We start from the raw sequence: 25408 nt of genomic DNA, 5'->3' as shown, positions 1-25408 counted from the left end.
TTATCACTTTCTGTACAACAGTGTCCATTTTTTCCCCTGGAAAACCTCTTTTTCTTCTTCGTTACATCCCACTTGCAGTGCATATGTGAATATAACATTTTTTAGGCTATTTTCAAGAGCTAGCGCAACCAAAATTATCCTGTCACTTATCCTATCTGCAAGCATTACACGTTCCCTTATCACTTTATCGAAAACTTTACCAACTCCATTCCTGTTATTCAACATGCCATAGTATAGCAGCTTATTGCCTTCTCCAATATCACTTGTCTTTGCTCCTTTCCATTTGGTCTCTTGAGTGCAGGCAATCTGTACTTGCCTTTTCATTAACTTCTGACCCAGCTCTGCATGTTTTCCCGTTAATGTCTCTGTATTCCAGTCTGATTTTTCTGGACTCTCTTCTTTGACTGTGTCTGTCCCGAATGATGCAATAGCATTCAGACAAGAGCGTTACCTTTGCTTCCAAGGAACACTTAGTTTTCACGCAGGGTGCATAAAGGGCTCATTTCATGAATTTCTTTGGCAAAGTTTTACAGCTGACTGCCAACCAGATACCAAATCTCCTTTTTCAGCTGAGGTTGGGACTGGCTATGGTGGAGTTGCTCTCCCCACTTTATATTCAGTAAAAAGATCAAAGTGGCATACTGAATCCCTAAAGGCCCTGATCCTGTCATGGGAGATTCTCCCAGAACAGAGCTTGTAGAAGACAGCCAGATGGCTGTCCTTAAAGGACTCCCTTTCTGAGTCCTATCATAGAGGGCCTGCTGGAGGTGGGCTAAAGGCGGGAGGGGTTTTGGCCACAGATTTCAGGTGGTTCTGAATTTCATAGAATCATAGAAGATGAGGGTTGGCAGGGACCCCAGGAGGTGTCTAGTCCAACCCCCTGCTCAAAGCAGGGCCAACCCCAAGTAAACCATCGCAGCCAGGGCTTTGTCAAGCCAGGCCTTAAAAACCCCTAGGGATGGAGATTCAATGGAGGGATGGCCGCTGTCAAATCCCCCCTTATTCTTCTCTTCTGCAGACTAAACAAGCCTAGTTCCCTCAGCCTCTCCTCATAAGTCCTGTGCTCCAGCCCCCTCATCATTTTTGTTGTCCTTCGCTGGACTCTCTTCAACTTGCCAACAGCCTTCCTATGGGGGGTCCCCAAACTGGACACAATACTCCAGATGAGGCCTCATCAATGCCGAATAGAGGGGAATAATCACTTCCCTCCATCTGCTGGCAATGCTCCTACTAATGCAGCCCAATACCATTAGCCTTCTTGGCAACCAGGGCACACTGCTGACTCATATCCAGCTTCTTATCCACTTTAACTCCCAGGTTCTTTTCTGCAGAGCTGCTGCCTAGCCCATCGGTCCCCAGTCTGTAGCAGTGCATGGGATTCTTCCATCCCAAGTGCAAGTCTCTGCACTGGCCTTTGTTGATCCTCAATGGGGTTTTTTTTGGTCCAATCCTCCAATTTGTCTAGACCACTTGTATCCTATCCCTGCCCTCCAGCATATGTACCACTCCCCCCCAGCTTAGTGTCATCTGAAAATTTGCTGAGGGTTCAATCCACTCCATCCTCCAGATCATTCATGAAGTCAAAGGTAGCCTTGAGGGTCTGCCATAAATGTAGACAGGTCCCCAGGCCGTCGTTAATTACATTGGGCACCTCTCTGGGCCCTGGAACAGCTCAGGACTGGGAAAGCACAAAGCCACTTCTGGGTCTGAGCTCTGGGATGTGTCTCTTAGAGGGCAGTGCACACACTCTCACCCCAAGTGACGTTCAGAGCGTTGAACAGGAGGTACGTGGGGCAGTGTGTCCCCAGACGCTGAGCTACTTGGAGTCCAACGAGCGTTGTGCATTGGGAAAGTGCCCAGCCCCGGTCTTCAGACTCGGGTATCCTCCTCAGCCTCTTCCTGTTGTTTTCCTCTTCAATCCCAGTGTTCGTTCCTGCCAACTCCCTAACTAGCCTCTCAGCACGCACCTAGCAATCGTGTGTGGAGACGTGCTTTAAAATAAACCCATATCCTCTCCCTGAGATTAGAAGGAAGTTTGCTTGTGTGTTACCAGAGTAACCAAGGAAGCAACCTCCTGACACTACTGCATGAGTCCTTGGCTGTTTGAAGGGGCTGTTGGCAAGGGCCGTCCCATCAAACGACATAACCAGACCCTTCCAGCAAACTGGCTTTAATGAGGAAAACTCCTGCCTTCTGCAACTGTTAATGTCATAAAGGGCAATTTTATGGCTAAATCTCAGAAAAGGGAAACAAAATAAACCCAAAACCTCAATTTTAAAACGTGGCCAAAGAAATCTGCAGGCATCAACTGCTGCCAATTATTTTAACAGCTCCAACCTGTTTCCCAAGCAGAAGAAACCCCCCTCCCCCTTTTTCTTCACCCTTTGGGAAAAGCAAGTTTCTGATTAGCTCCTCAGAATGAAAGGAAACACATCAGGGGTTTTATAGAGACAAGCTGCTCATGTGTCTTGAGAAAAGCACAAGCTCTTGCTGCGATGAAAGCTCTAACAGGTGCTGCCTGACTCTGCACAGCAGCAGGGCAACCCAGGCGGCTCCCAACTACTGTTCACAAAAGGATGCTTTATTCCCCTCCGGCCAGCACCTTCCTCTATCTGTGCTCATGCCATGCAGGCCAATGGTGGGCTCCGTTTCAGGGACCCATGGTCACTGCTTGTGCCCGGAACAGTGAGCAGCTACTAATCTCTCTCCATTCAAGACCCCGACCCTGCCTCCAAGACCACTTCTGCTATGAGAGCTACAAGAAATTTAGCTTGTGGGTCACTAAGTTGGAGGGCAGTTGGGGACCGCATATGCATTAAACAAGACATTAGTGGAGCTGCTGGCATGTTTGAGCGGGTCTGTTTCCCCTTAGGCATTTGGGAAGTATCTGTTGCATCAAGAAAGAGGGGGATCCACTGGGTAGGGTGCTGCTCAACAGTGTGCTCTGGTTGCCAAGCAGGCTAACGGCTTACTGGGCTGCATTAGTAGGAGCACTGCCAGCAGATGAAGGGTGAGTCCTCTCATCACTGGTGAGTCCTCATTTGGAGTATCGTGTCCAGTTTTGGGCCCCCCACTACAAAAAGGATGTGGACAAATTGGAGAGAGTACAGCAGAGGGCAACAAAAATGATTAGGGGGCTGGAGCACAGGACTTATGAGGAGAGGCTGAGGGAACTGGGCTTGTTTAGTCTGCAGAAGAGAAGAATGAGGGGGGATTTGATAGCAGCCTTTAACTGCCTGAAAGGGGGATCCAGGGAGGATGGAGCTAGGCTGTTCTAGAAGCAATGGTCTCAAGTTGCAGTGGGGAAGATCTAGGTTGGACATTAGGAAAAACGTTTTCCCTAGGAGGGTGATGAAGCACTGGAATGGGTTACCTAGGAAGGTGGTGGAATCTCCATCCTTACTGTTTTTTAAGGCCTGGCTTGACACAGCCCTGGCTGGGATGATTTAGTCGGGGTTGGTCCTGCTTTGAGCAGGGGGTTGGACTAGATGACCTCCTCAGGTCCCTTCCAGCCCTCATCTTCTGTGATTCTAGTGTAAGAGTTACTGGGATTACCCGGGGAATGCAGAGCCTATCTGATGAGAAGAGACTGGAAGAGCTTGGCTTGTTTAACCTTGCAAAGTAAAGGCTGAGAGGGGATCTGATTGCTGTCTCTAAATACATCAGGGGCTAAACACCAGGCCGGGAGAAGAGCTATTAAAGCTAAAGGACAATGCTGATATTGGGAGAAACTGGCCATGAAAAACACGTCTTTCCAGTCCTGTGTCCCTATGGGCTGCACAGATCAAAACGAGCACTTTGCATTCTATTTGGTACAAATGCAGATCCAAAAACACTGGATTCATAGATACTAAGACCATAAAGGACCATTAGATCAACTAGTCTGATCTTGTTCCCCCTCTTGCCTAGGGTCATGGTTTTTATTGGCTGGGATGATTTAGTTGGGGTTGGTCCTGCTTTGAGCAGGGGGTTGGACTAGATGACCTCCTGAGCTCCCTTCCAACTCTCATCTTCTATGATTTTTATATGCTCCTGGGAAGATGTTTCCCATCACCAAAATCTGCACCAGCTTCCACCTCTAGACAGATTTAAGATATAGACCATGTCATGTTCCAGGCAGTAGCTGTACCTATCAGAGGGGATACCAGTGCATCTGAGAACAAACTCTTCCCCAAGGTGTTTGACCCAGAATTTAGCATAGTCCTTTTTTTGGTGTGTGCATGTACTTATGAGTTGTAAAGTCTAGATCTGCACAGTTCTTTGATGAGGCAGTGTCGCCTAGTGACTCACACCCTTGCCTGGAATTCAGGAGACTAGGGTTCAAGGCCTGGCTTTTCTGTATGATTTTGGGGAAGTCCCTGTGCCTTTGTTTTTCCATCTGTAAAATGGGGAATTTCGAAGTATTTTCCAATCTACTGACAATAAGAGCTACTTATTATGGTTTTTGGGAGTTTTAATACTTCAAGGCTCTTCTTTTCCACAAAAATAATCAGTGCTAGAAATTCAGCTTTCTTGAGCAGCTTTACTCTAACAAACCACTGAGCACAACCCTGTATTTCAGAGCTGCCCCAGTAAAACAAACCAGTATATGCAGCTCAGCACTTATGAGCATCCCCACAGTACTAACCAGCTCAATGAAATCAACCCACCGTGGAACTCAACAACAACACACAGAGGTGTACTACCTGGTGGTTCTGAATAGCCCAATGATAACCATCTAGTGCGAAATGCTCCTGGATTATGAGCAACCCTACAACAACAAACCTCCCTTCAAAGTGTACGCATCCTTATTAGAGGGGGGAAATGATTAGGCAACAGATTTTGATGTCAGGCTTTGGAGACTATTATAGCCTATAAATAGCAGTCAGTGACAGACAGGATGTCAATAATCCTTTGTGGGAAATTCATAGCTAAGTGCATCACGCTCTGTGTTCTCCCTGCATATTGCAGAATGCAGCAGAGGCATTTCTCTTATTAGGAAGAGAGGCATAGAGTTTGATCACATCCACATGAGACAGCCTTCCACCAGGCAAAGATGACGCAATGGGGATAAAAGGCCAAACCGGAACTATTTTATTGGGGCTGATGGTGAAAGTGCTAGAACCAAGCCACATTTACTGTCTTGTTGTTGTTGCCATAAAAATAACCTCCAAATCAACCCCAGCTGTTAGCAGGTTCCATCATTAAAACTTGTTTGGTATCTGGACAGGAAGAAGGAAATAACTCTTTTAAAGAACATGATTTCCCCTCTTCCTCTCTTTCTTACCACTTTCTGCTTCCCTCTTTTGTAGAGCATGGACAACAAGTCACTAACTTCTTGTAACTGCAGGGTTTTGCATGCATCCCACCAGAGCACCAATCAAACTGCCACGCTGTGGTATCGCAGAGGGGTGTGGCGCTGAACCATGATGTGTGCATGAGGTTGTGCCAGGAAGAGGTAATGGCATTGTGTTGCCCGGATGTGTCGTTACACTGTGATTTGGGAAGCTCTTTTTCTTTCCAGAGTTGTAGGACGCAGAGAAGACCCATGGAAATCTGTGGGACCGACCCATAGATTGTGAGATAAGACAAGGAGATCTTTATGAGCTGAAAGTGGCTATTAATCTTTCCCTGAAAGACAAAGAGAAGCAGGAGAGGCACTGAGTTATTTCAAAGATTTGTTCTCCCCCCCCTAACTTTCCCCAAAAGGATTCTCTAATTCCAAATGACTCCATTATAGCCAGGCTCCATTTTTGCTGTCGAAACAGTTCAGTTTAGCTCTTTGCCATGTGTCATGCCATGACTGGCTCTGATTGCTAACTAAACAACAGTCAAAGGCATTTTTGGAGGCACCACAATGAATTCTGTAGACTATATGGAATAGACTGCCTTTAATCTCTAGTTTATTAGTCTAGTTCCAGGCCAGAATGAACAGGGAAGAAAGCCCCCACTCCGCTGTGTATGGAGAATTGGGGGTCTAAATGCAGCTGGAATAGAATGAATGTTCTCTTCACCACAACCGATGCTAGTCGGCCGAGAGTCCAAGGACTGAATGGAACATGGAGCCTGTACTGCCCCATTAGAGATGGTACCTCTAGGTCTGAGATGATGTGGTAAAATCTGACATTGCCATTGTACACGGGGATAAGCCAAGGCTACATTCTTCCGGGGTACCATGTCGAACTGACACAAATTTTCTTGGAGGTTTGAAAATGCTCTGTTAACATCCCTCACTTCCTAACTGCCCTTTTGCTTCCTACATTTGCCCAGGCTGAGATTCACATAAGGTAGAGCATTTAGTCATCTCACCAGTGCAAATCATTTCCTTAAACCATAAGTTCTATTCTTCCGTCTGATTTAATTTTAAATGTCTCTTTAAAATTTTTCTTGTGGTATTTTCAACCCATCCAGAAAACACAAAGGATGGGAAACCTCAGGAAAAAACAATGCGTCGATGCAACGGTGATGGACAATGTAGCCAGCCAGCTTTGTCTCAAGAGATTTTCAGCCTGACCACCTGACCGTATAATTTTGGAGTAAAGATGAATCTGAGCTGCAGATCTGTAGTCAGACACAGAACTAGATCCAGATCCCGAGACTTTTTGGATCCGGGTTTTTGGTTCTGCCTGTTATATAAAGATCAAGAACAGCTGCAAAGATCAGCTTCTGCCCTCCCCAGAGGCCTGAGGGCTGTGGATATGGGGTGTGGCTTGATCCCAGAGCCCATCTCAAGTTCTCAATGTTGATCTTTTATGGGAACTGAACATTTGAACCTTTTCCCCCATTGTATCCTGCTTGTGTAACTACTGCATGTCTGGTCTCTTTGGCCTGTAAAGAAAAGATTGTAGTGTGGGTAGAGAAAAAGGGCTTGAACTATGATTGGAACCTCTAGGCACTACTGTAAATTCATTCCCAAAGTCATAGATGCTAAGGTCAGAAGGGAATGCTGTGATCTTCTAGTCTGACCTCCTGTATGACACAGAACTTAAGAACATAAGAAAGGCCATACTGGGTCAGAGCCACGGTCCATCTAGTCCAGTATCTGTCTTCCAACAGTGGCCAATGCCAGATGCTTCAAAAGAACAAACAGAACCAGGCAATTATCAAGTGACACAACCCCCTGTCATCCAGTCCCAGCATCTGGCAGTCAGAGACGTAGGGACACCTGGAGCATGGGGTTGTGACCATGACCATGTTGGCTAATAGCCATTGATGGACCTATCCTCCATGAACTTATCTCATTCTTTTTTGAGGTCAGTTATACTTTTGGCCTTCACAAGATCCCCTGGCAAGGAGTTCCACAGGTTGACTGTGAGTTGTGTGAAGAAGTACTTCCCGTTGTTTGTTTTAAATCTGCTGCCTATTAACTTCATTGGGTGACCCCTGGTTCTTGTGTTATGTGAAGGAGTAAATAACACTGCCTTATTCATTTTCTCCACACCACTGACAACTTTATAGACCTCCATTATATCACCTCTTAGTCGTCTCTTTACCAAGGTTAAAAGTCCAAGTCTTTTAAATGTCTCCTCTTATGGAAGCTGTTCTATACCCTTAATACTTTTTGTTGCTCTTCTCTGTACCTTTCTCATTTCTAATATATATATTTTTGAGATGAGGTGACCTGAACTACACACAGTATCCAAGGTGTGGGTGTACCATGGATTTATATAGTGTCTTATTACATGTCCCTTTCCTAATGATTCCCAACATTTTGCTAGCTTTTTTAACTTCTACTGAACATTGAGTGGATGTTGTCAGAGAACTATCCACAGTGACTCCAAGGTCTTTTTTTTGGGTGGTAACAGCTAATCTAGACCCTATCATTTTGTACATATAGCTGGGTTTATGTTTTCCAATACGCATTACCTTGCATTTATCAGCATTGAATTTTATCTGCCATTTTGTTGCCCAGTCACCCAGTTTTGTGAGATCCCTTTGTAACTCTTCGCAGTCAGCTTTGGACTTAGCTATTTTGGATAATTTTGTATTGTCTTCAAACTTTGCCACCTCATTGTTTACCCCTTTTTCCAGATCATGATCCAGAGTATGTTGAACAGCACTGGTCCCAGTATAGATCCCTGGCAGACACCACTATTTACCTCTCTCTATTCTGGAAACTGCCCATTTATTCCTACCCTTTGTTTCCCATCTTTTAACCAGTTACCAATCCATGAAAAGACCTTCCCTCTTATCCTAGGGCTGTTTACTTTACTTAAGAGCCTTTGGCGAGGGACCTTGTCAAAGGCTTTCTGAAAATCCATATACAATATATGCACTGAATCACCCTTGTTCACATGTTTGTTGACCCTCTAAAGAATTCTAATAGATTGGTGAGGCATGATTTTCCTGGATAAAATTCATTTTGACTATTCCCCCAACATATCATGTTCATGTGTGTGTCTGATAATTCTGTTCTTTATTATAGTTTCAACCAATTTGCTTGGTACTGAAGTTAGACTTGCTAGCCAATAAATGCCAGGATCGCCTCTGGAGCCTTTTTTAAAAATTGGCATCACATTAACTATCCTCCAGTCATCTGGTACAGTAGTTAGTTTAAGTGATAGGTTACATACCACACTTTGTAGTTCTGCAATTTCACATCAGAGTTCCCTCAGAATTCTTGGGTGGATACCATCTGGTCCTGGTGACTTATTACTGTTTAATTTATCAATTTGTTCCAAAACCTCATCTTATGACACCTCAATCTGGGATAGTTCCTCAGATTTGTCACCTAAAAAGAATAGCTCAGGTGTGGGAATCTTCCTCACATCTTCTGCAGTGAGGAACAATGCAGATAATTCATTTAACTTCTCTACAATAGCCTTGATTCTTTTGCCAGTTTCTCTTCAAATTTGTTTTTGGCCTACTTAATTATACTTTTACACTTGTCTTGCCAGAATTTATGCTTCTTTCTATTTTCCTCATTAGGAAATTTTTAAAGGATGCCTTTTTGCCTCTAACCACCTCTTTTACTCTGTTGGTTAGCCATGATGGTATTTTTTTTGGTCCTCTTTCTATTTTTTTTTAATCTGGGGTATACATTTAATTTGAGCCTCTGTTATGATGTTTTTAAAAATTTCCATGCAGCTTGCAGGCATTTCACTCTTTTGACTGTTCCTTTTAATTTCCATGTAACTAGCCTCCACATTTTTTGTAGTTCCCCATTCTGAAGTTAAATGCTACTGTGGTGGGCTTCTTTGTTACTCCCCTCCTCCCACAAGGATGTTAAATGTAATTATATTATGGATGCAATTACCGAACAGTTGAGCTATATTCACCTCTTAGCCCAGATCCTGTGCTCCACTCAGGGCTAAATCAAGAATTGCCTCTCCCCCTTGTGGGTTCCAGGACTAGCTGCACCCAAAAACAGTCAATCATGTCTAGAAAATTTATATTTGCATCACATTCCAAGGTGACATGTACCCAGTCAATATGGGGATAATTTAAATCCCCCATTATTACTGAGTTTTCTACTTTTATAGCCTCTCTAATCTCCCTGAGCATTTCACAGTCACTATCACCATCCTGGTCAGGTGGTCATTAGTATATTCTTACCGCTATACTCTTATTATCCAAGCATGGAATTTCTACCCATAGAGATTCAATGGTTTACTTTGATTCATGTAAGATTTTTACTCTATTTGACTCTATGCTTTCTTTCACATATAGTATTTAAACTTCTAGCATTAATTCCTGTTTGAAATAGAGCCTATCTTTTAGAAAGACATCCAATCTTGATTTTAAAATGGTGAGCGATGGAGAATCCACCACGGCCCTTGGTAAGTGGTTCCAATGGTTAATTACCCTCCCTGTTAAAAAATATTGTGGTTTATTTCCAGTCTGAAGTTTGGCTAACTTCAACGTCCATAAGAACATGAGAATAAGCATATTTGGTCAGACCAATGGTCCGTCTATCCCAGTATCCTGTCTTCCAACAGTGGCCTATGCCAATTCAGAGGGAATAAACAGAACAGGTAGTCATCAGGTGATCCATCCCATCACCTATTCCCAGCTTCTGGCAAACAGAGTCTTGGGACACTTCAGAGCATGGTTTTGCATGCCATTGGATCTTGTTATACCTTAGTGAGTAAGCACTAAAAGGGATGGAAACTGAAAGAGTAGACAGAAAACCTGAGCTGAAATACACTTACTGGAATACCAATAATTAAATCCCTTCTTGAATTATAGGATGAATGTCAAATAATTGTGGCTGAGTTCCGGACAAGACATGGACAATCGCTTAAAAGCAATAATAAACCTTTACCAATTGTGGTAATTTGGAAAAGGCAGAGAAGACCTATTTGTTTAAGTAAAATGTGCTGGAACAATACAAATACTCAAGTATTATGTTATGCCTGCTAATTTTTTTGATAACTAGACATGTTGCTTCAACTGTGTTACAGTCATTAATGCATGGGGCCGATGGGCCGAGCCCCATCTGCTATTAGTTCAAATAAATGGGGTTCTCCTGTACCAACGGGGAAAAAAGTGTGTGTTGCAAACCTCAAAACATATGCAAAATTGTACACTGTGCAAAGTAAGCTAATTAAAATCAAAATTGCAGTGGCTGCCTAATATTGCGGGATCTGCATTTTCTGCAATGTCGCACATTAAGTAGGGTCTTCCCAATAATAAATAATATTATCAGAGCAAAGAAGGTGCTCATCACATTAGCCCCTCACCATGCTCTTTGGGTCTCACTTTTGTCAAGGCGGTGACATGTCACTTACTTTCTCAAAGACTTAGCAGCAGCTGGACCCTGGATCTCCAGTAACACGGAGCTATTTCCAGCCTTGTTCAGAAGCAAGGTAGGATTTGTAGGCATCTCAGCGAGCTGAACCAGTCCATCCAGCAGTTCATGTCACAGAGCCTGCAGTGGAGGCCGGTATTAAAATACAGCATATGGAAGATCTTAACGAGCAGAGATTTATGGAGCTGCCTGCGCAAAGACACCAGGAGCACATGTCCACTCATCTCCCTGCTGCATGGTCTGATGGCCGGATCCTGCACGGAGATGAGTTCCCGTAGACAGGTGCTCAGCCCCTGGCAGCATTCCAGCTTTGAGATATCTCCCATTGCAACTGCCAGACTATACATGCACGTCCCTTAATTCCTCTCTCGCCCTCCCTGATGAGGAAAAAGAGAAACTGACCCCACAGCATAACCAGCTGAGGCAAGAAATAAACAGAGCAGCTCCTGGAACATTTTAAGGAGTAATAATAGGGCATTAAGTCTCCCTCCTTGTTGCGTTTATGGGAAACCCATATGATTTTTTTTTCCTTTTTAAAATTAAGGGCAAGAAGAGGGGGAGGGGGGTTGGAGAGGGTGGATGAGGCATTGAGAAATAGCATCTTGAATACACAGAATATACAGTCTACCATCTCTATCTGCGACCCTGATCCATCCTCCACAGGCTCAGATAACATCCACCCTTTACCTCCCCAAAGCATGACAGTACAAGGACCAGGCTTTTACGTTTCCTATACGCTCGGGATTCCAGTTCAATGAGACACCTCAACCCCCAGCTCTTTCTGTCATCTTTTCCTCTTTAAAAATACCAGGATTGTATGCCTTTGCGTTCTGGGTACAGCAACTTTAAATCCCTAAGGAAACCGGCAGCCATTTTGTGTCGAGTTTAGTACAAAGGAGGTGTTCACACTGCGCTCTCTCTCATGGAGATTTTGTTGGTTCTCGCTTTTTGTTAGTCTGAAAGCAATTCCGGGTGATGGTATCAGTTTGCTCATTGTATACAGGAAAATGTAATGCCTCAATCCATCTCTATTTATGGAAGATTCTGTTTTTGTCCCCTTGGAGCATTCTACTGACTATAGCTGCTTTTACTGTCTGAGAATTTGTTCTTTTTCTGAAATAAGATCTCTGGAGAGTCCTGTTTTGCCAGAAACATTTTTCCTACCTTAAGAAGCTCAGATGTTTTGAGGCTCTTCTGTGTTTCCTATTGTAGCCTAAATTGCATCCCCAAAGACAATTGCACACAAAAGTGCATATCACAATTTCCTCTGTCTTGCAGGGTGTATTTTAATAGTACCAAGCTCCTTTAAGAGACCCACCCCCTGCAACACAGGTGAGACTTCAAGGTTGCAGGGCCTGTCAGTTGTTGATTATTGAAAATCTTTATACACATCTGTATTATTTTCCCATTTTGCAACTTAGAAATCTGGTGTGGTTAATGGAAAAAGAAATACACTGAATTAAATACACGCTGCAGTCCCACCGGTAACCATTAAACTCTTCCTGAGCCTGATTCTGTTCCTATCAGGTTTCTGAAAGGGTTTGAATTGACTGCATCTCCCCGTGCCGCTGTTTTTCCGTTTTTAGAAGGTCTAATGATGTTCGCCAAGGTCGTGTGGCTGAGACTGCCCATGTTTGGAAAGCACTTTGAAATCCTCAGAGGGAAACGTCCTTAAAACATGGTCCTTGACAGGCCCGGGAGGGAAGGTGGCTACTGCACCCCAAGACCAGAACTGATCTGAAGGCCTAATTTCCCATAGCCTGGATCCTCCTCATTGTTTCCACATTAAAACAGCTAAAAGGTTTGCTAATCGCTGTTCGGAAACGCCAGGATTCCTGGGTAGCGCTGACATTCAGGCCCTTTGGGGAATGTATTTATCTATTTGAGGTGCTTACCTGGGCCCCATCACCACAGTCTCTGAGCACTTCACAATCTCTGCTGAATTTATCCTCACATCATCCCCATTTTACACATGGGGAAACTGAGGCACAGAAAGACTAAGTGGCTTTCCCACATTCACACTCAGTGTGTGAGGCATAGCAGCCAATGCAGCCCAGCTCTTCCAAAGGTCAGTGTAACACCCTAACCATTAGACAAACCTTCCTTCTATGGACTGTATATCCCTATAGGTCCTTTTGGTGCAGTGCCAGGGCAATCCAAAGGCTATCACATACTTCCCACACATTGGGGGGTGGGGGGAGGTTCATTCAGGCAACGTGGGTGTATTTTTTGCTCATTAAAAACATATAACATTTAATCACACTGCTCCCAGAGCTCCTAGTAAGGACACCGGATGCTCCATACTTCCAGAATCGGAATGCATTAAGATTTTCCACTATGCCAGCACCTTCCACTCTTGAGATCTCAAACCTCAGTTCTTTAAGTCTTGAGGCACCCTTATCATGTAGACTGGTGTTTCCCAAACCGTGGTCTGTGGACCACAGACAGGCCCCGGCGTGCTTGACAATGACCCATGGAGAGCTGGTCTGTCACATGCTGCTGGCTCTTCCTCCTCGTTTGTAAGAGGTTTCTTGGCTCTTCTGGCAGGCTATAGGAGTCTGGAGAAAAGCATGCAATCTGGCTTTTGTGTAGTCCGTCTGCAAAGAGACAACTTACAGCAAGGTGGGGTAAGTTGTTCCTTTTGCTTTAGGAAGCAGCCTGTTTTGTTTCTCTCTGGCTTCTCTCTTGTGTGTTAGAGCTCGGGATTCTAAGAAATAAAGCAGTGTGATATGTTGCAAGCTTCCAGAATGAATATTTTATGCTCTTTGTCTAACTTGTGTGTGTGTTTGTGTATGTGTGCGTGTGCCGTGAACGTAACAGTTTCCAGCTGCTACATCACACTGAAGCAGCTAAAATGCATTCAATCCTCCCCTAATGTCACTTTCTCATGTAAGTAATTGCTGTAGTTTGTCATGGGGCTATTTGGAATCGGAGGCGGGGGCTAATCGGAGGTGGTGATGAATTGGAAGGGGAAATCTCCATCAGATAACAACAGCTCTGCTAAGACAAGAACCTCATGAAATAGAGAAATATGACCTAACTGAGATACAGAAGCCCAGATTCTCAGCTTGTGTAAATTGATATCGCCCGCTGATTTCAGTAGACCTGTGCTTTATGATGTGCATTGGCTGAGGCTCTGTCCTCAGAGAGGGTGGCTTGTCCATATTCAAAATCAAGAGGCAGAAAGAGAACCCAGGAGTCCTGACCGGTTCTTGCTGTGATCTCCACACCATTCTGCCTCTCGTGTACCATCCTGATTTATTGTCTTGGGCATGATGTTGCCTTGTTGTGTACATGAACCGCTGTTGAGTCTCTGGGGCGATTGCACGTGTGGCAGTGGTAATTTGACCTGTGCACAACCAATATCGAACAACAAAGTTTACCAGCGAGAGAGCGACAGCTGAAAAGTCCAATTCCCCACAGGGCTCGGAGCACTAACCTCTGTGTCTGTGAAATCCGGGAATCACCGATAACGAGCTGCCGTGCCGTTGCTTCCTGCACTGGGGGAGCGGCAAGGCCTTTCAGAGAACACTGCAACGTCTCAGCTGCCGGTAGTGCAGCTCTTTGTAACTTGTCAGGTCAGGTCATGTACTGGGGAGGGGGTGATCAGGTTTTCATGTTATCTGATCCATCTTGTTGCATTATTTCAACAAGCCAACCCACAGAATCCTGTTCAGCTGTCGGGCTGCACACCTGCCTGCGCACATCGCTCTCTGCTCCGCCGGTTCTGATCGGATTTGACCACATTGGCTTGTGGATGAAAAAATAAAGTGTGGGAACTGGGAAGTGCAGCTCTGCTCTGCAGCGACAGCTTTGTGGTTTTCGTTTCTGAGCCTCTCTCATGGATTCCCAACCAAACAGCTGTTTCTCTCTAGCGCCCAGCCCTGCAAACTCACCCCAGGATGCTCTTGCCAGCAGCAGCCAGGAAGATTCTACAGGACAAACTCTACCCTCTGTAAAGCCTGTGAAACCTCATTGTCTTCCTGGGGGCACAAGCTCCCACACTGAGAGATTCTGCAGCCAGAAGGGACCCCTGCAATCATCTAATCTGACTTCCTCCATAATACAGGCTCCGGGACTAACGCAGATCACGGCCCCAAAATCTAAAAAGTCCTTAGAGGTTAGAAGAGCAGGGGCTATGACACACAGAAGTTCTGATTCCATCCAGAAGCGGGCAGTGGGGCACGTTAGCCTACACATTACAATATACGTGAGTGAGAGATGGTAGCTCTTCCCTGGAAGGAAGGAGGAGTTGCCCGGTGGGGGGGGGGGGGGGGGGCCACCGGCTGGAAACCCCGAGTCAATTCCCTGCTCTGCTACAGATTTCCGCTGTGTCCTCAGGTGAGTCCCTGAGCCTCTCTGAGTGCCTCAGTTCCCCATCTATACAATGGGGATAATAGCACTGCCTTACCTCTCAGTGGTGCTGTGAGGATACATACATTCAAGGTTGTGAGGTGCTCAGATACTGCGCCGATAAGGGCCAGATCGGTACCTAAGATAGCTGTCTAGATAGATAGCAACACCCCTGCTATTCCCATCTTGGGCCCCCCCAGTCCCAACCTTCAGTCCTCCTGCTGTTCCAGTCCAGGTCTCCTTACACACAGCTCTGCCAGGGCTATCTGACTAGCAGCCCTCCCCCACCCGAGTTCCAGCCCGGCGTCCCCACAATAGCCTGCAATGCACCTCACTCTGGATCTGCTCTTCTGGTCCTGGGGTCTCCACTCACCTCCAACAGAACCAAAGAGCCCCTCCAGCCAGGCCCAGCTTTTGGGGGCTTCTCGCCTCTGACTCCCCCCGCTCCCCCCGAACGCACCAAGCGGTGAATTGGTGCTGAGGTGTGCACAGACATCTGCCAGCAGATCCTTAAGCCTCGCGAGTACAGGATTCAAACCTAGACCTCCAGACGGGAAAGACCGAATGCTTCCTCCTGCCCCTTGACTCTCCCCTAGCCCTACCCCCATCCCAAGCCTTTCCTGCAGTGAAACCATTTTCCCTGTGGTTGAGACTGTACTAGCTCCTAATGGAAAAGCTGGGTAGCGGCGGAGCTGGCTTTAGACTGAGTGAGGCCTGTTTGGTCTAGCAGGACCTGGTTTCAGGGTCAGATTGCAAACCCAGCCAATTACTGACCTCCAGTCGCCCTGGGGTGTTTCAGGAGGCCTGTGCGTTATCGGCTGTGGATCTGACATATCACTCCTTGATGCAAAGAAAGCAGCCGAGGAAATAAACAGTATGTTCGCACCACTCCAGACACTTGCCACTGATATAATTGTCCCCTGGCTACTCCTTATTATCACATAGACATCCTGGTTGATTTCACTTCTCTGGGTGGGGCGGAAATCCTCTCGAGTTCCTTTGACTTACAAGGTCAACTCACCAAGGCCATCAGCTGGTTGGTGTCTCACTGAGGGCAAGGACCGAATAAACAGCCGAGACGTGAACCGATTGTGCTCCTGCCGCAGTGATCTCTGTCTGGCTCCATTGGCGACCGGCATAGCAAAGTCAAGCCTGTGCAAACCTTCTCCCTGTGTGGTGTGCATTTGTTCCAGAGCAGCAGAAACATCTGGCTGGAGCCCGGAAGTGGTTGCTGGCTGGGTTTGGCAACAGGGGAGCTCGTAGTTAATGCATTCTTACCTCATCGGTAGGTGACGCTGCAATGGAAGAGAAGGTCCAGCGGAACGGTTCAAAGGGGAACGGAGAAGGCGATTTCAGCCGACCAACCAGAAGCAGGAGTCAGCTTGCTGGCTCCAGCCAGAGAAGAGCAATGGAGCTGGCTTTATGAATGGCGTGTAGTAAGGTTATAGGAAATGAAAGATTGAGGAAATGAGTCATTAAGTGATTACAAAGACATGTGGAAACACACACATTTGTGGCCAGTAGTAGTGTCAAGCAACCATAAAGTTCTTCTATGGGAGGGTGGGGGGATGTACATGGTCGTGATTTATGGCTTGGAGGACATACCTGAAATGAACCAGTAGTAAGTTTCAGTTGCTCTTAGCACACAAAAAAAGAGCTTAGATGTCAGGGCCAATGGCTGGACCCGCCAGAAATATTCCAGCAATTAAAAGAGTCACACCCTCACGCTGCAGGATTCAGCTGCATGGGGATTTCTACTGTGGTGCGTGAGTGTTTGCTTTCTCAGACCTATTTTGCAGGGCTCCAGGACCATCCAGAAAGCTCCATCATACCACACAGCAGAATGGGGCTTGGAAAATGGCAACGGCTGATTCCTTCTGTACAAACCCATTAGCAATTTTTTCCCTTTGCGCCGACCAACCTGTGGACCAAATTCCCGCAGGAATTTGTTAGTCTTTAAGGTGCTACAGGACTCTTGTTGTTTTTGCTGTATACAGACTAACACGGCTACCCCACTGGAACTGTGGACCATAGTATAGCTGTTCTATGCTGGCACTTGTTCCCTCTGCCCAGGTGTTTTCACCACCTGCATACTCTGGGAGTTGGAGGCAGGTTCCTGGGCAGTAGACAGTGCCACCCAAGCGGTGTGGCTGTATGGGGTTGAGACTGGGTCATGGTTAGGGCTGACCAGAAAACAAGAATTCCATTTAAGCGAAAAAGTCCCAGTTTCCGCAACTGATATCATTCCACTTCGGGAATGAAAGACTGTTCAAAAATGTGCATGAAAAACTAGAGCAAGACCCACCCCTAGGGTGACTGGATAGCAAGTGTGAAAAATCAGGACCCCTTTTTTTTTCAGAGGTGGGGCGAGCTTTAGTTGCCTATATAAGACAAAGCCCCTAATATCGGGACGGTCCCAATAATATCGGGATGTCTGGTCACCCTCCCCGCACGCTAGAATAGCTCAGTGGGTTCGGGTGCTCACCCGACATGTGGTCCCCGCTTCACGTTCCTATTCTGCCTGATTGGCAGCGGGGACTTGAACCCGGGTTCCTGACCATTCGCTGCTGTGGGGTGGGCTGCCCTCGACCTCTTCTGTGGGGGATGTTTCACGTTGCACAAACAATGAAATATTCATCGGGCTGGAGAGTGACCGACTGGCGGCGTCGCCCTGTGGACCGTGACGACGCGGCTGTCCCGGGATGACTCTGTGTGGTTTGGACCAGCGGTTCTATCCTGCAGGTGAGAAACCCTCCTGACTAATCTTCTTCCGTAGGGCTGGGGTAAAGCAGCAACGACAGTTTCACCCGAAGTTGATCAAGCCAGAGAGCTACATCAGGAGTGGCAGAACGTATTGCGGAGATGCCCCCTTCACATTTATACACTGGTTGTTATGTTAAACCCCTGGAAAGTCCTTGTATTCAGCGAGAAATCAGCACGGACCAGAGAGAGACACAAACCCATGAAAAGTCTTTATTGAACTAACACTAAAACCAGCCAGGACTGGCTGAGCTGTCCCCTAATAGTCTAACTCTATTGCTCCGGCAACGAGCTAAGCTCTGTTGTTACGGCAACCTAGGCACGACACAAAATACACAACAGTGGTGATACGTTGGGTGGCATGTCGTGGGGACCCAGACTCGTGTGCCGGGTGCGCCTTGATTTTCCATTCCTGACTAATGTGTCGTCTACACTGACACGGTGCCACAAACAGTTTCGGTTTTGACCCGTCGACGCTTTCCAGTGAAAAACGTTCTGTGGAAATGTTCTCCGCCAGCGCTGGCCAGGGTCTCACTCTGTGGCGGGGGAATAGTGCCCATCCCACTCATTCTCCGAGGGTCCGACCCGTCCTGAAAGGCAGAGTTCAAGTCCCGTTTCTGGCCTGAATGATCCCGGGACAGAGTTCAGACTGGATTCCCTGAGGTGCTGCTCCGTGCCTACCCCAGCCTCAGGGGCGGGGCCAGCCTCCTCCTGGTGGAGGGAGGGGCTGAGGCAGGCCTTAGCCCCACCAGGCCATCAGGCCCCACCCCTGCTCCTCCTCATCTCCCCAAGGCCCCAGCCCCTGGCAAGGCCAGAAACCGGAGCCAGGCCATAGAAAGAACTGCCCAGGGAGCCTGTGCTGCCGTGATGAGCCCTGGACCTTCCACCTGCCTTGGGCTCGGCCCCAGCTTCCAGCCTGGCCAGGGGGCTGGGCTCCGGGGGAAGGGGAGGGGCAGGGATGGGGCCACCGAGGTGTGGGGCTGGGGCTCATGCATGTGTCCCGCTTTTGCCTTTGGAAAAGATGGTCATCCGACTCAGGCCCAATCCACTCCCAGCATCCCCAGGGATCCTGCCTCAGCCAGGCACTGCTTAGACAGGCCACCTCCTTCCCCCCACATTGCCCCAGCCCTACAGCTGTGAGTCCCGCTCATCTGAAGTGTCTGGCACTTACAAGGAAACCTGGGTAGCGGGCTTCAGAAGTTGTCGCTCCGGGCGGCTGGGGTAAGCCACCCATCCCACTGAAACAGGCCTCCCACGTTCTTTGGTTTCAAGGCATTTCTTTAATTTCTAAGAAACCCCGGCAGCTTAAAATGGCCTGAAGTCAGGACTGCTCACTCCTGGCGTCAGCTGCTCTGCTAGGAGTCTCCCTGATCTGCTTCGTGCTGCCCTGGATTCACACTAACTTCCCAGTCCTAAAGCCTGGTGCTCAGGCACTTATGGTCCGGGCTGAGCCCCATTATAATCTAATATGTATTCTTACCCCTTTTGACCCATGCAGTTAGCCAATATTTGGAGTCTGGTGCGTTGTTTCTGCTGGGTGACTAATTGATGGTGTTTTGCTGATGTAGTCTGGTGTATTTATAAAGCAATTTACACACGGTCCTGTCTCCCTGACTGCAGGAGGAGTCAAAGAGCAGAACGCAGCGTCTTTGCTCACAGTTCCACACCTCTTCCCTGCCAGCACACTGCCCAAAAGCTCAGTCTTAGCGTCTTCTCAGGGTTACACTGCAAGTGCTTCTCGGCTGCCTCTGGGCTTTCCTCGATGCCTTCTCGGCGGTGTTTCTGCTGCTTCTCTCTCTCACGCTCAGCTCCCTCCAACGGTACTCAGCCCCCTGCATTTGCATTCAGACCCAGTCATACCCTCTGCCCTCATAGCTCAGATTCCTCACTGGACTTGCATGTGGCCTGCATGTTAGGGGGTGGTTCCTATATTGGTTCAGCTCTCTGTTCCCTGAAGGAGCTTAGTTGTTTTTACCATGAGCCTGAATGCAGGGTGGATGTTGCACTCAGCAGCTTTGATGAGATTGCAGCCAACCCGCAGCATAACAAATTAGAGGTCCCCAAATTGTGGGGCGCCCCCCGGAGGGCGGCGTGGAGGAACGTTGGGGGAGCAGCACAGCAGGGCCCAGACCAGCCATCACAAGGAGCACCGCTCAGCCCGGCTCTGCCCAGAGCTCTGCTCCGGTCCTGCCCCCCCCTCCCTCAGCTGCAGCCCTTGGGTCCAGCTCCCGGCCCAGCCCCCTCACTGCAGCCCCTGGCTCACCCACAGCCCTGGCTCCCGGCCTGGGTGCTTGACCACAGCACCGGCCTTGGTCTCTAGTGTCCAGCCCCCCCCCAGCTCTGGCTGCTGTGGCCCCTGGGCTCCTGGGGCCACCTGGCTGAAATCCCCGGTTTCGGCCCCAGCACCTGGCTACAGCCGCTCATCTCCTGGCCTGGCCTCCCCACCACAGCCCCTGGCTCGGCCGCAACCATGGCTCAGCACTGGTCCACGGCACCCCGTCCCCCAGCTCCAGCCCAGCTCCAGCCACCTGGTAGCGGTCCCTGGTCTCAGCCCCCGGCGCCCGGCCCCCCCAGCCGTGGCCCCTGATCAGCTGAGGCTCCCCAACCCCCACTCCCAGCTTCAGCCCCTGCTCCCAGCCTCACCCCCCCAACCTCACCTTGCTGCCAGCCCCAGCTGGTAGGGGAGCGCCAACAGGGATGGGAGGGGGCACAATGTAAAAAGTCGGGGGCCTACTGCTATAAATATACATAGCACAGTAACACAACATCTCTGTGTGATGCTGTCCCCCTGGGACCCTCCCGGGAAGGCGATGTCTACCGCAGGAGGTAGCAATATTACCACAGTCACTCTCCTGCATACCTTGTCGGGGGCAGCTGGGGTAGCCTGGTTTTATTCTGGATGTGGGGACAGAGCAGCACATGACGATGACTTTACAGCATCGTTATTATTTCTGTTACAGTTGCAGCTCAGGACCCCAGCAGCGATCAGGGGCCCGTTGTGTTAGGCTCTACTCAAACACAGCGTGAGAGACCGTCCCTTCCCCCTCAAGAGCTTAGAACTGAAATAGACAAGGCCAGCAACAAGTGGGAGGTGAAACAGAGGCAAAGCAACTCGCCCAAAGCTGCGCGGCGGGTTAGGAACAGAGCCGAGATGAGGCCCTGGTCACCAGAGTCCTTGGGAAGGGGCCAATCTACTGGCCAAAATACATCCGATCATCAAGCCTTGTTGACAATGAAAACCTCTCCCTTGTGGGTATTTTTAAGGCATGCCTCACGGTAGGGTTTAGAACACAGCACCAGGGACACTGTTTCTCTCTCTCTTGTGTGGATAACTGTGGCAAAATCCTGGCTCACGCAATGCATGAGAGCGAGCAGGGGGATTGAAGAAACACATCCATACATTTGTGTTGGCCTCCCCACCTATCCAGTGTGACAGGCGTCAAAGCCAAATAGGGCTACATGGAGGCTATGAAATGTCATTATTAACCCATGAAAATGTTTCCTCCACTACGACAACTTCAGGCAACGTAGCTGATTGGCTGTCGGTCGTGCTCAAAGGAACCGATGGTTTTTATTTTGGTCATTTCTTGCTGACAGTTGATGCTTGCCATCTCCCCAGTAGTTATTTCCTCTACATAAAACGAAACCCTAAAATAAATATAACAAAAGAGTATCTAAGCTGCAGATAGCACCTTTCATGCTGAAGTATCCCAAGCAAATAATACATGTTGAATGTTGCTCACTAAAATACAGCCATCTCTAGCACGGGCTAAAGTAGCTACTCAACAGGGCGCAGCATGCAATAGTTTAAGACAGGAAGAGAAGAGGAGCTCTGTATCCAACTGAACCTTCAGGGAGAAATTTTAGGGAGATAGAAGAAGTGAATCAGGGGAGAGTAGTTGGACAACTCAGCCAAGACACCAGGGCTAACGTCCTGTTCTCTGGCGAAAAGTGCCATAAGAGCTTAAATGAAAAGAGCAGATTCTCTGATTTCTATCTGAGCAGAAAGTCCCCCTTGAAATTTTGCACTAAACTTGGTCTTCTGCCACAGTGACACCTACTGCTCACTATTAATACACCAGTGGCCACACCTAGCCTAAAGCCATGCTGGATTAAATACTGACTGAAGGGAGAGCATGCCCCCCTTTTCCGCCCATAGCACTAACCCTCTTCCCAAAGAGCAGGTTAAGGGATGGCTTGATCATAGCCGATAGCGGAGTACCCAGAGGGGTCCAAATATTTGATAGTGGGTGGTCAACTCAGCCGGCAAAGTATAACAAAATCCATAGCTGGAAGTCAAAGCTAGACAAATTCAGACTGAAAATAAGCCGCAATTATTTAACAGTGAGGGCATTTAACCATTGAAACAATTTCCCCAGGGTCGTGGTGGATTATCCATCACTAGCAACTTTTAAATTGAAATGAGAGGTTTTATTAAAAGGTCTACTCTAGTTCACACAGGGATTATTCAGAGGAAGTTCTATTGCCTCTGCTCTACAGAATGATTACAGTGGTCCCTTGGGGCCCTAGAATCTATGAAAAGCATCATGGATTTTTCTTGTCTGGCTTCTCTCCAGCTACATATTTTGCACGGCATTTGCATAAACATAGAGATGCTGATGGGAATGATGCATCTAATGCAAGGTTAGGAGACCAGGAGGTCTTGAAAACCTATGGAGTTCCCTTAGCTCTGGGATTTCCCTATAGTCACCTAATTGCTTCCAGGGTTGTGCCGAAATAGCTGGAGTTTCCAAGACGGCATTGCCTTTCAGAGGTTACATTGTTATGCTAGCAAGAGACCTTTATTACCAACCCACATGAAGTCATGTTGTCCTGAGAATGAGAACACAAGAAAAGGATAAATCAATCTGGCAGCACCTTGTGTGCAGTGCACATGCATAATGGGGTATTCCTAGGAGCCCCGAAAAAATACATGGTCTATCGAGGCAAGAATTTTCCTAGGGGGTTTAAAATGAACATGAATAAATGTTGGGAGTCTGAATGCAGAGAGAGCGCAGTAATGTTAAAAACACAGCACCAGTGGGAAATCAACAGAGCTGGAGTTTTTGTAGAAGAAAGACCAAATAACTGATTCCAAGGTAGCCCAAATTCTCTTCCCTCCCAGGGTTGGTTTGTGGCACTTGTGAAATGGGTTGGTGGGTCTCAGGCCAGATTGAAGGACACATATCACACTCAAGACACCAATAAGGGCCATGGAGACTGAACTATCCTTTGAACCCTTGCCCCAGTAACCTTCAGGGCAGCGCGAGGCCAAATGGAAGGAGCTAGCACTGATCTAGCTAGTTTGGATTCTCCATCCCTTCAAACCAGAACCGGATGCCTTTCTGGAAGATATGCTTTAGTCCAACTCAGTACAGGGGTCACTGGATGAAATTCTCTGGCTTGTGTTATACAGGTCAGACTAGATGATCATCTACCCTTCAAACCTATGCATGGTCTGTAGCTAAACACAGGAATTCATTCCCCAGGGATACCACTCTGACACGTTCCAATAATAGTGATACTTAACTCTCACTTACCCCTGCTCATCAGTAGATCTCAAAGTGCTTTACAAAGGAGGCCAGGAGCATGATCTCCATTTTACAGCTGTGGAAACTGAGGTTCAGAGTGGTGATGTGACTTGCCCAATTTTACCCATTAGGCTTGGGGGGGGGGAAGGGAGGCTGGAATACAACCCATATCTCCTGAGTCCCAGCCCTTCTCCCCTGGCAGTATTTTCCCTCACATACAAAAAGTGCTGTCAGACGACTACTCCGTGATGTACTAACTCCAGCCATCTCTTTGTTGACACTGAGCATCTCAGCAGCTTTCACCTGCACTTTCCTCTCCTATCATTTTAGTCCATTCTCACCCGACTCAACACTGATACTTTCCTGGGTTGTTAAGCACAGCTGACATTCACATTACTGCAATTTAGACATGAAATCAGCCAGCATTCTCACAGAAGCTGTGAGATGTTCTGAAGGCAAAGCTTTCTCTCCTAGGCCTCACAGGGCCATCCCTACCTTCTGTCTTATTAATGAGAGGGCCTCGTGGCCACAGCTAAAATCAGCGCTGCCTTGCACTGGGCACAGCTGCAACAACTACCTTCTTAATCCACACTTGGGATCCAGCTAGGGTCTATCAGACCTAACAGCACAGGACTCCCGGCTTCGTCTCTGTCTACAGCTGAGGAATAGAACAGCCTCACACCGTCTGCAGCCTGAGCACTGAGAGGAACGGTGAAGGGACTTAGGCAAGGTGAAAGAACTCACATTAGTCACGCTCTGCACCTGGGGCAGGGGCAGGGGCAGGGGCGGGGAGATGATTAACTAATAATTGCCTCCTAGCCAGAGCAAGAGCTTATAAGGAGCTGAGGGTGGGTCCTTGGGTAAGACTGCAGGGGGCTGGGTTTCTCTGGTGGGGAGCTGCCCCAAGACAGGACATGAGCTAGAGATGGTGGGACCCTCAAGCAGGACTAACAAGGGAACTACAGTGGGATGGAAAAGGGGGGAAGGGCTGTTAGTGGGATGATTTGTTTGGCCTTTCCTTTGGACTGTCTGTGTTAGTCTGGAAGGGGTTTAGCCTTTCATCCCCCCTGGCTGGGTGCGGAGGGGGGGCAAGCTGCAGGACACACACAGGTGGAGCTGGGGGAAGATGGTGGCTGGCAAAGGCCATGGCAGGGCTGATGGAAAGCCCATTAATGGGTGCCAGAGCTGAGGCCTCCATCCAGTGCTGTGAGCAGAGGGGGTACCAGGAGGCCGGGGTGTGCTGTTGCAGGGATGTGTAAGAGACTGTGCTTGCCCTGGAAAGCTTACAGCCCAATAAACATGATGGACAAAGGAAAGAGGGAAGAGAGACTGAGCAGTGAAGTGAGGTGACCAATGTCATGTAGAAGACCAGTGGCAGAGTGGAACCCAGCTCCCCTGTCCTACCCACTGGGCAGTGCTACCTCATGCGGGGTAGGCTGCTTTCAAGTACACCTGTGAAGAGCCAGGGAGCCAGCCGCTGATCTTAGTGACACCAGTGCAAATCCAGAGTAGCCTTGCTGGAGTAATAGAGCTACTCCTGGTGTATCTTGGTGATAATGAGGGTGGAACCTGGGCTCTGTGGGTTAATGAATTAATTAGCTAATGGCCTGAGGTCAGCAGTGAACTCACCTGGCGCAGGTGCTGCTGTTCTGCCCATAGCCAGTCGATCCAGTGGGACTCTGAGAAGGAGGAGTGAGGAAAGACAGCAGGATTCGTTCCATAAAGTTTAATGACACTTTAATTTTAACACCACCTGAATGTTGGCTGCAGATCCCTGGGCAGTTTCCCTATCAGCCAGCTGCGCAATGACCATCAACGACTTGACTTTTTGTTCCCTCAACACTAAATCACGCAGAGTAAAATTCAGCCTCAGTGTCAGCAGACCCAACTTCTTTGGCATCAGTGTTCAGAGTGTTTTACTGATTTTTATGTAAGTGAAGTGCTCTGGGGGTTGAAAGGTCTATGTACCATTCATCAGTAGTTCTCAAATCGCTGTACAAAGGAGGCCAGGTTCATGATCTCCATTTTACAGCTG

Source organism: Emydura macquarii, unplaced genomic scaffold, assembly GCF_026122565.2.
Source record: "Emydura macquarii macquarii isolate MOO-44397 ecotype Brisbane River unplaced genomic scaffold, CSIRO-AGI_Emac_v2 contig_2988, whole genome shotgun sequence".
Lineage (NCBI taxonomy): Eukaryota > Metazoa > Chordata > Testudines > Chelidae > Emydura > Emydura macquarii.
The sequence above is the reverse complement of the archived record's forward strand: the minus strand, read 5'-3'. Positions refer to the sequence as shown.